This window comes from Petaurus breviceps, unplaced genomic scaffold, assembly GCF_028583685.1.
Source record: "Petaurus breviceps papuanus isolate PSGF00001 unplaced genomic scaffold, PetGlider_PUasm1.0 225, whole genome shotgun sequence".
NCBI lineage: Eukaryota > Metazoa > Chordata > Mammalia > Diprotodontia > Petauridae > Petaurus > Petaurus breviceps.
Window position 1 is genome coordinate 11030169 of NW_027185889.1, and position 9173 is coordinate 11039341.

A 9173-nucleotide genomic window follows, 5' to 3' on the forward strand; every position below is an offset into this window, starting at 1 on the left:
TGTATTTTGAATGGAAAGTAGGTAAATCCAGCATCCTTTCTCATGTTGGCAGGTGCTTCCTACTTTTGGTTGGGATACCCTTTGTATTGTTTATTATTTAAAGGAGCTATAACAGATGTCATCAGGGCTTTGATATATAGCATTATCTTTTATTTGTCCATGGACACACCTCAGACCACAGATTTGTTCTTATTGATCCATGGGGATAAGGAGTTTAATTTTTGAACTGAAAAAGGTGGCAAAACTTCAAGGTTAAGGAGCTATGCCTCTAGGCTAAATATAATTGTGAAATGAGAAGATACAATTTCTCTTTATTTTTCTAAGTGGATCTCTGATTTCACTGATGAAGGTAGTATTTTGTGAGGAGCTCTGCCAGTGTGGATGGCCATCTTCTTGATAACTTGTGGATTTAGAGTTTCCTGAGGTACTGAGAAATTAAGGGACTTGGCCAGTACTACAGAGCTAGTATGAGGCCAGTTCACATTGCTTCTCACAACTTAATATAAAATCACTCTTTCTAGAATACTGAAAATGAGTATCTACCACTTCCTTAAGCCTTTGATATTCTTAGGGAATAATTCACATATCCACTTCTCATCATCATCAGCAAAGAAATGCCAGCATAAAGGGAGTCATATGAAATGTTTAAAACAGATTATTGTGGCCTTTTGTCTCATCCACTCAAGTTAGAAGTGTAGTGGGGATTTGGGCATAAAATTGGCTGCCCTTAAACATTTATTAAGCATCTCTCCATGCCAGGCACTGTGCTAGGATCTCGGTATACACTGACAAAAGTGGAAGCATTTTTTTGCCCCCATGTGGCTTAGAGTCTAACTGGGAGATGCCATATATGCATGGGTAGATGGAAGATAATTTTGTGGGGTAACTACAAATTAGTTAGTTAGAAAAGCCTTCATATAGACAATAGCACTTAACTTAATCCCTGAAGGAAAGTAGAGACTCTCTGAGATGAAGGTGAAGAGGAAAGAAGACCATTATAGGCATGTCCAGTGCCAAGGTGAGAAATGCAGGGTTGTACAGAAAGGACATTAAGAAGGCGAGTCTGGAAGGACTGACTGGGAAGGTTGGGAAATGTGGGTTGGGGTCAGATTTTAAAGGACTTTAAATGCATAACAAAGGAGTTTATATTTGAGCCTAGGAGTAGGGGCACCACAATCCCATGAGCCATTCCTGAGTCTATAAAAATGATTATTGACCTAGTATGTATCTTGCACTATACTAAATTATGTAACATACAAGAAAAGTAGAAAACATGGTCACTATTCCTGAGGAACTAAGTCTGGTTGGAGAGACAAAGAAATATACCTTGAGCTCCTAGGTGCTAAACCATAGGATACTCATTTTAAGTGCTGTCTTTTATAGAAAGGAGGGGCCCTATATGAATGAAATCACTGGGCCAGTCCTTACCTCAAACAGTACAGGGTGTGTTGGGTTGGGGAAAGACGGGAAGCAGAAAAGGAAACTAGGATGTTGTTACAGAAATGAGGTGATGAGGCCCTTGTGACTGTGAGTGGAGAGGAACGAATGACTTCAGAGTCATTTTGAAAGAGGGAACAGGTTTTGGTAACAAATTCTATATTGGTAATGAAGGAAAGAGAAGAACGCACCAAAGTGATTGCTTTTTAGGCATTTCTGACCAACTACTCTTCCCACAGGAGTTGTATGAGGCTATGCATACCATAAGATGATATAGGGTCTTTGACTGACAGCATTAGTAAGGGGGAGAATTGGGCACCCCAGCTCAGCACAAAAGCTGTTTCCACCCTCTGGGACCTCCTATGGCAGGCACCCCCACAGGCACAGGCCCTGCTGGATCTCTTGCTTGGAGAGAACAATGGCATAGGAACCTGTGACTGGCCTTTGCAGAAACTATTGATCAACTTTATTCAGAAAGCACTGAAGTCTCTAAAGGGTCCCAGTCCTGTCGCCCTCTAAAGGGTCCCAGTCCTGTCACCCCTGGGGTAGTTAGTGCCATCTATGGGACTGTGCATATACTATGCTGCCCTTCAGAACCCTTTGGGGTTGAATGGCATCTCCTGTGTGAGGAGATGCTTAGAGCTTGTGAAACTGAAGATGATCCCCTTACAGAGGAGCAAATATTAGGGTGCCTGATAAGGAGAGCTAGCTGGAGCCTGGTTGCCATATATGGCAATATCTACGCAGAAGAGGTGAAGGAAAAGCCACTGGGTTCTAAAACACTGGGAAAAGGTAAGGTTTTTCTCTTCTCCACCCTATCTGTATCCAGAGATCAAAGCTTTTCCTGTGCTAAATTCTGGTATGTTAACTTCTTTTGGGTTTATATTCTCCAGACTATGGAATCTGGCAAGGAAAGCTATGTAGTAATGGGGATTAGGAGTGTTGGGTATTAGTTAATAAACTAAGGTGGCTGTAGTAGAAGACAGATAAGTTATTAGCAATAAGAAAGAAGGATTTTTTCAGAGCAAATAGAAAAATGGGAAAGTTATGGAAGTTGTGAAGTGACAAACTCTTGTATCAGTTATTTAAAAATGGGGCTGATCATAGGAATTGAGATCATGGTTTTTCCTCAGTAACTACTGCAGTATTGTTGATTTCTAGTTCCATCTCAACATCTGAATCCTGAGAAGGCAATGCTGACTCTGTTCTCTAGTCCTAATAGAACCCAGACTTGGAAGATGCCCTATTTTTACTGCTTGAGTAGCCACAAACACCTTCTGGAGCAGGTCCTGGTATGACCAAGTCAGGTTATTCTGTAATTCATAGAGAATCACAGAATTTAGCATTGTTGGTCCAATCCATGCCCAAGGAATTCCCCTTTATATCATCTCTGATATTCAGACTCTGTCTGAAGACTTCAAGTAAGGAAAAACCTCATCACCTTCCAGTTCAACCATTCTACTTTTAGACAGCTCTAGTCGTTAGAAAGTCTGCCAAGTCATCCAGCCTGGATTTGTGTCTTCCCATCCACTACTTGTTTCTGCTCTTGGGAACAGAACAGAACAGAACAATTCTCATTCGTCCTCTATTTATAGCCTTTCAAATACCTGAAGACAGTCATCATGTGCCCTAAGAGTCTTTTTTCTTCTCTAGATGAAACATGCCCATTTCTTTTAATAGGAATCTATATAACATAGGCATGAGAGCTTTGGTTGTTCTCTGCATATTCCCTGGATACCAGCCTAACATTCCAAAACTGAACTCAGCAGTCCAGATAGGGTCTGACAAGGACAGAGTACAGAAGGACTCTTCACTTCCTTATTCCTGGAAGCAAATGCCTCTGTTGAGGTAGCCCCAGGGTGTCTGATTACTAGCCAGAGCCACACTGCTGACTGGTATTATTGAGTTTGCAGTCCACTAAAGCCCCCAGATCTTTTTCAGACAAACTACTCTCTAACCCTATTCCCCCATCATGTACTTTTAAAGTTAATTTTTTGAACCCAAGTATGAGTTCCCTGATCCTATCAAATTTTATTTAATTAGATTCAATCCAGTGCTCTTGCTCTAGGGCTACTATCACATAGAAGCTGCTTCAAGTAGTACCTGAGCAACAGTCTGGGATGACTGTCCTAGGGTATCCACCAGAGCTTAATTATGACCCGCTGCTAAGTCCTAAGAAAGATGCCATATTTTTGTTTACTGATTCTGTCATCCAGTATAGTAGCTACAAGATTTCTTGGCTTTGTGTCATTAAATTTGATGAGTTAAGGCACTCTGTGCCTTTATCCGAGTCATTGTTAAAAATGTTAAACAACACAGATCCCTAGGATACTGTGGCCCTGGAGATGTCCTGCCTAGTGAAACCGAACTATTAATGGAATGACTACTGTGAATTTGTCCATTTAAGCAGTTATGTCCACATTTCTCCATCTTCTCCACATAATTTGAACTACTTTATCAAATGTTTTGTTAAAAAATCTAGGCAAACTATGTTTATTCATTCTTCTCAACTAAAAGTTTAGTAATCCTGTGGGGAAAAAAAATAAGGTTAGTCTAGCACAGGGGTGGGGAATCTGTGGTCCTCTAGGTCCTCAAGTGTGACCCTTTGACTGAATACAAATTTTCCAGAACAACAGAAGGATTTGTCCTATAAAACTTGGACTCAGTGAGAAGGTCTAGGTCTTAGAAGACCACACATGGCCTCATCGAGGCCTCAGGTTCCCCGCCCCTGGTCTAGCATGACTTATTGCTTGATGAAGTCACACTTTCTCTTTGTAATCTCCACTTTGCTATATGTTCACTGGTTGTTTTCTAAAATGATCCATTCTAGAATTTTCCCAAGAATTCAGACTTTTTGGCCTGTACTTTTTAGACTTTATTCTCTTTCCTTTTTTGTCCACATTTGAATTACCTCTCCTAATTTTTCACAGCTTTTCAGCTATTACTGACAATGGTTTGCTAGCCTCTCACATTTAGCCATTTTCTCTCTCTCTCTTTTTATTCTTTTGCTTTTTGGAGGGGGAAGGGCAGGGCAATTGGGGTTAAGTGACTTGCTCAATGGCTAGTAAGTGTCTGAGGTCGGATTTGAACTCAAGTCCTCCTAACTCCAGGGCTGGTGCTCTATTTAATGGGCCACCTAGCCTCCCCCATTTAGCCTTTCTTTAAGCATTGGAGGATGTAATTTATCCGGGCCAGGTGATTTAAATCCAACAAAGATGACTAAGTGCTCTCTTATTATCATCTTACTCACTTACTTTGGATATCAACTCCCTGTATCAGCTCTCTGTCAGCTATTGTTCTGTCATTTCCAGTCCACAGATTGTTCTTCTGGACAGAGAAAACAAAAGCAAAGTAAACTTTGAGTCACTCAAAGTCCTCTCTTTGGTCATTTATACTTCTTTCACTCCAAGTAGCAGTCCTATCTCTTCTTGAAATCCCTTTTTGGTGTCCATAGCTTCCTTTATCAGCCTCAGCTCATTCTGGACTTTAGTATTTCTGACACTTTTTATAGGACTGTACCACTCTTTTATTCATTTTCTTTTACATGCCTGTGTTTCCATCTTTTGTTTATGTCTTTTAAAAATTGTAAGTTGGTTGGTTGGTTCCTTGTGCAGCTGCAGCTTACTCTTCAGATAATTCCATTTTTCTTCTTCATTGGGATCATTTCCCTTGGTCTTCAGAATTTTTCAATCTTCCTGAGCTACCTTTCTCTGTAGAATGGAGTCCTGCTCATCCTTTCCCTGAGGTTTCCATGAGACCTAGGTTACATGAAAACTACACTCAACTTTCCTTCCCTTCAATCACAGCCTTTGGGAAGGAGTAGTTACTTCCTCCAAAGATCCCACCATTTCCACCCCAACTCCTCCAGCTCCTCCCAGTTAGTGAGAATTAGATCCAATATAGAATTTCCTCTTTTTGAGGAAGGATAAATTATTATTATTATTATTAAATTTCAAATATTATTAGTGAAGATCAGGGTGTTATTAGCTGTTCTCCTTTTGGCAGAGAGAGACTTCCAAAAAGTATATAGATCACTTCTCCATGCCAGGTCTATGATCTATTTCCTGAACTCTTTCTGTTCAGATGGGTCTATGGCATACAGAATTGCTTATATTTCTTCTTCCATTGTCCAGATGTTCTCCACTATTCTTACCCACTCACATTCCTGGATTTCTTCACATGAGAATAACTTATTAATATGCAGCACGTCTCTACCTCATTCTTCTTCCCCTTTACCTGTCTGTATCTTTTAAATAAGGTATTATTCCCCTCTAGAGCCATATTCAAATAATGGATTTTATCCCATCAGTCTCAGTGATGCCTCAAGCCAGATTTGCTAGCTTATGTTAGAAAAACTATTTCCTCTTGCTTCTTGCTTAAACTTTGAGTATTTAGAGGTAGTTGAGGGCATTGCATTCACTACTGGATCCTTTCTTGGATTTTATCTCCTACAATTCCTGAGTGTCTCATCTCCTATCCTTTCCATGGTATCTAGCTTTGAAAATTGCCTACAGCTAGGCAATTTTCTCCCTTTCCAATCCTTTTTTTAGTTTAAAGTCCTTTTGATTAAGTTTGCATTTGCCCAATTAAGTGTTCATTCTTTTCTGCTTTTATTAAATTTAGTCCAAACATCTCTAATCACTGCATTTAAGTCATGGTACAGAAATCCAAATCCCATTCTCAGACACCACTATTTTAGCTAACTGTTTACTTCCCAAATTACTTTTTTCTTTTGTACAGTTTGCTATCAGTAAACTACAGTGAGAAAAAAACAATCTGTACCTATATAATCTTTAATCTCTTGTTCAAAATCTCATAATCTTTGGCAATACTTTTTAGACTCTTTCTGGCAATATTATTTGTGCCTATATGAATTGCTAGAATTGTGTTTCAGACTTCCATTTTGATGAATCTTAGATACATGCCACTGGAAGACAAGGGACTTCTCTATTATTGTTAGCATGGCAGCAAATAACTGCCTCAGTGTCCCTAAGCAGGGCATCATCAGTTCCACTCTTCATTTCTTCCTCTGACTCCTTTTGGAGGATTTCTCCTGATAGCTTCAGTGGTTGTGCTGTGATTCCTTGGAGGACAAGCCTCTGCCTCTCCTCTTCAGAACTTCCTTCTCTTCAGGATGAACCTTAAGTCTGTTATTTAGCTGTAAGTATATAATGATGGCTTCACAGCTATTTATCACCTATTAATAACCTTCCTTTCTTTAGTATCAACTATTCCACAGCTACACACTTTTCCCCTACTCCTTTGCACTAATTTCCTATTTCACCTACTTATCTATCCCAACAACCAATCCACTCTACTAATTTGTTTTATCCTCTAGTTTGTTCTACCTATCTTTCTTATTTTACCTTGCAATTACCTTCTCCTGTCCTTTCTCCTGAGTCTCTCTTCAAGTCTCATTTTATCCTCATTAATCCTCGTTCTTTTTCTTTCATCATTCTCTCATAGAAACTGGGACCAAGATTATGCTCCTCTTCAAATTTTTCTTAATTTTTCCCAAATTTCTCCTCAAGTACAAACCTCTCCTTATTCTTGCTCAGTGTCTTGCTCCTTAATTCTGCTCAAATTCTTCTCTCTTCTCCCAGGGATAAGAAGGAAACCAGAGAGCTTGCACCATTGATCATCAGTTTTGGTTCATTCAGCAAAAACTAGGCATTATAAGGCTAGGCATTACAAATATGATTGACTGGTATAAATAATCCCATCTGATAAATATTTATTAAGTGTTTGTCTTGTTCAAGGCCCTGGGCTATGGATTGAGGCTATAAAGACAAGAAGCTTTGATTCTATTGAAATTACATCATTAGAGCACCAAATTTTCAGAGCCTGAATTTGTCCCCTAATTTCTATGTGGTCTTGGGCAAGTTACTTAACCTCATATATAAGATGAAGGGGTTAGACCAGAACCACTAAGATCTCTTCTTGCATTGGATATATGATCCTCTGTATTCAAATAAAAAGTACAAAGTTGAGAGATTGTGTTTTATAGTGTAAAGAGTACTAGATTTGGAGTAAGAGGACTTCTGTCACTTAATCATCTCTGTGACCTCAGGTCGTTTAATCTCTCTGGGACTTAGTTTCGTCATTTTTCAGATGAGAAGGTTGGACCAAATTGCCTCTATGGTCTCAGCTTGAAATCTATCATCTTAATACAAAGTATTTTTAAGAGTAAGATAGCATTAATAACAGGGGAGGAGAGAGAGGTGTGAGGAACAGCCTCACGTAAGAGGGGACACCTGATTGGTGCTTTGAGGGAAGCCAGGGATTGCCTGAAGCAGAAGATTGAAGAGGGAATGCATTCCTGATGTGCAGTACCTCTTATGTAAAGGTTCCACAGCATAACATGTGATTACATTGCACACATCTCTTGAAGTAAGCAGAATGTTAGCAAAATCTAGTGGTTACTCTAGAAAGAGGATCATAGTAGGCCAATAATCCAATAAGCCTGATGCCATTTTTTCCCTAGTCTTTAGATGAGTTCATGAGATTCAGGACATGCATGGAGAAGTAAAACTTTTCCCTGTAGGATACAGTTCCCTTTGGCAGAACCTGAAAATCGGCCCCACTCAATTTGCTCTCCAACTTTGTAATTGCCAAGAAACCCTACACTAGGAAACCGTCACCTTTATCGTTCAAGCCAAATTTATTTAGATTTTTTTTGTGGGTTTGTCAATCTCTCATAACCCTCTTCTTGGACTTCAGACGACAGCACTAACACTATTAAAGGAAGAAGACTTTTCAGGTCTGAGTTGCTTGCTGGATAGAGAATTCAGGTCTCTCAATCAACTACTTGTGCTTCTGGGATGGACTTATTGTCAGAGCCTGGAGTCGGCTAAGTTGTTGCTCCAAGACCTTCCACAGGACAGAGGTAATTATTCCATTCTGAAGCCTTGGATTTCTCTAGTGATTTCTATTTGTCCAGAACTGGGTCGTCCTAGTCTCTGGCCCCAAGTGTTTGAATCAACATCTCTCCTTTCTCTCATTTGAAAGCAGAATCAAGAGTGTGACAAATTCGTCAGAGATGCCTGTGACGGTTTGTTGGCCCATGTCGAGGTCCTAGAGTGGTGTCTGCAGCACAACAGGTGAGGATTCATGATTCCTTCTCTCGGTCACTTCTCCATCCTGTAACAGGAATAGTAAATCTTTTTTGATGGTGCTGCCCACCAACTCTTCTAGCTTTCTTCAATGTGAACATATAGTTGGTAGTTTTTCCCTGTCTATAGGAGATTGACATAAGGAGCATGTTTCCCTGACCTCAGCTCACCTGTAGTTCTAGTATTGCCTCCTTCCCACCTCCTCAGGTTTTCCAGAAGTAGAGAGACGGTAGAGGAGAATGGTAGTCTCTGTTTGGTCACTGTCCCTAGGACATTTGCAAAAAGTGCTACATTCCAGGAAAGTTTCTGTCAGCAGACATTAGAAGGCTTAGTACTAAGGGGCTCGTCCTTCAAGGTTTTCTGGAGTCACATTGATGATGGGTACTGACAATTTCCATCTTAGATCTGGCTCTTTTTCAATGCTAAGAGAGGTAATATTTGTGGTCTGAGGACTAAAGCAAGAAAGATCAATGAGAAAAATGAAATCAGGCTCTCCTATGACAATACTTTGAAACTAAGGGGCAGCCAGGTGGCTCAGTGAGTAAGAGCACCGGCTCCAGTGTCAGGATGACCTGGATCAAATCTGGACTCAGATACTCAGCACCACACCCAGAAATAACTGGC

The 9173-nt window shown here is 40.1% G+C and overlaps 1 pseudogene; it reads left to right on the forward strand.

The window, feature by feature from the left end:
- Nucleotides 1-1003: 1003 nt before the first annotated feature.
- The window catches only part of LOC138166579 (H/ACA ribonucleoprotein complex subunit DKC1-like), a 19976-nt pseudogene continuing 11806 nt past the window's right edge, over nucleotides 1004-9173 (forward strand).